This window comes from Triticum dicoccoides, chromosome 1B, assembly GCF_002162155.2.
Source record: "Triticum dicoccoides isolate Atlit2015 ecotype Zavitan chromosome 1B, WEW_v2.0, whole genome shotgun sequence".
NCBI lineage: Eukaryota > Viridiplantae > Streptophyta > Magnoliopsida > Poales > Poaceae > Triticum > Triticum dicoccoides.
Window position 1 is genome coordinate 605,133,232 of NC_041381.1, and position 2,514 is coordinate 605,135,745.

The following is a 2,514-nucleotide window of genomic DNA, read 5'->3' on the forward strand; positions in this document are numbered from 1 at the left end:
GTTAATACGTTGGGCCGTTTTTATGTAAAAAAACGTTGGGCTCTTTTCATAGAGTTATCAAATACGGCCTATTAACAGCCCGTTATTGTCCATGAATAGTATGGCCCATGATTGGCGAAATAATGATACGCCCCGTAGAAGGCCCATGGATCCTACGGCCCGTAAAAGGCCCATGGATCGTACGGCCCATAAAAGCCCATGGATCCTACGGCTCGTAGAAGGCCCATGGATCCTACGGCCCATATAGAAGGCTAATGGATCCTATGGCCCGTAGAAGGCCCATGGATCATACGGCCCGCAGGAGGCCCATGGTTACAACAGTCCGTGTGTTGCCATGATTATTTTGGCCTAGTTACCAAAAATAGGTTATTGTGGCCACTAGAAAAACACAGAAAAAGAACTGCAGTGACTACAAGCAAACAACTAAACAAGACAATAAGGAAATAAATAAGCAAGCAATTAACGCTAGCCTATTACCGCTATTACACATATTACATCCACTAGGCATCAAAATTCGCCACCAGTGCAAATATAGGGAACAAAGCAGCATATTACATACACTGGCCGTCAAAATTGGCCACCAGTGCAAATAAACGCGGTAGCAAAACAAGAGCATAACTAAAACAACTTCAGAAGAGCTCAAGAAATGTTATCTTGGGTATCCACCATGCTGGCAATAAGCTTAGCAAGCTTATTATCTTTGTCCTATTTGGCGCTAAAATCCTCCAACGCTTGTTGTTGCACCAGAAAGTATGCATCTGAATGCTCCAGGGACTTCCGCAGTCCTTCCGCTTCTTGTCGCAGCACAGCTGATCGATGTATTTCAGCTTGTAGTTGAGACACAAGAAACCGAACTGATTCAGACAGTGAGTTTGAATAGCTTGTGCAAGCCATAGTGGCCAGTAACTCGAACACTAAACTAAGACAGGACTTTGGGGTTGTCTCACTGTATTCAAGATAGTCTTCCTTAGCTGTTTTATCAGCTTTGTTTGAGACCAACAAGGATGTCTCACTATCCTGAACCTTATCTGCATTACTTCCTTTACCATTGCTTAATAAGGCACTCTTCCCCAATATTCTGTCAGCATTCTAAAAGAAGAAACAAGCAGACACATAATAGGTTTAGCATGTACTAGTATATGAAACTCATTTTGGTGAACCAGTTCATTAGTAAGGTGGACAGGATTAAACTACCAAGTCTTCTATTGCCAAGTACTAGTACATAATAAAAGCATCAAACAAACATATATCTATGTCCTATGGTCACTGCATTGTCTTGCCAAATCAAAATAGAGACACGGTTCAAATCATATCAGTTCAAGACAAAGCAGCAGTGAAAGAATACAAAGCGTGAGAAACTACACGGTACAACAAGATTTCAGATGGGTACCACGAGTCTACATGTACAACAACACTATTGGCTCTGTTGTGATGCTAGTAATGTGCATGATATGAGAAGTCAACTGTATACACAATTGAAATTGAAATCAACAGAGCTATTGATAAGAGAAAACCTGTTAAAGAAACATGCATGAACATACCTGCTGTGCCATTGGAGTTTGGATTGGATTCTTCAATTTAAAAATAAGTTTGTATGAGTAAATACAGTGATACAAGAGCAAAGCAGTATGCACGGTAGCAATCATAGTTAAAAAAGGCGCGCCTAAGCGAGTTTAAGCGCGCCTAGGCTCTAGGCGTTGGCAAAATGCATTGTGCATAACTACGCTTAATCTGTGCATAACTGCGCATAAGCATGCACTTTTGTCAGTAAAGCGCAAGGCGGTGGCAAAATGCACAATTAACGCCTAGCACTTTTTTGAATTATGATAGCAATGAAATCTTAAATTAGAACAATTGTTCTTCAGGTTTAGGCACTTGTTCTACATGAACAAAGTACAATAAGACGCAAGAATATAGTACTGAAAAATAGAAAATGAGCTCATAGACCTTACCACATTCTTGGTTCGGGGCCAGTATAGAACAAGGCTTTCCCAGTCATTGTCCAGTAAATGTGTCTCAGGAGAACATAAGGGAATTTGATGAGTTTCTTTGCCGGTGAAGTACGTTTTCTTCAGGTAATTCCGATACTACCACCAAGCATTCTTGAAGATAGCAGAGGTATTAGCACAGGTTACCTCATCCTAAGTTTCCAAATCGGTCCTTCTCTATTGAGAAAAATGGGAAAAATTGTTGTATTATAACCATCATGGAGGTAGGATGTATGGGACAAAGCAAAGTAATTGCCATGAATAACATTACTTACACATAACTCCTGGACAAACACCTGTAACTGGCATTTTCCTTCATCTTCAGTATAATATTTCCAAGATGGGAAGATACACACATACAATTTAACAACATCAAATGCAATAGATGCTAAACTATGACTAGCTGGTTGTGCTTCCTCCACATGAATAGGTGTACTAACTGGTGGAGTTGGGGTTCGCCATGGTAGTACTGGCCCTTTGGGCACTGGAGCTGCCTTACTAACTGTTGGAAATATGCCCTAGAGGC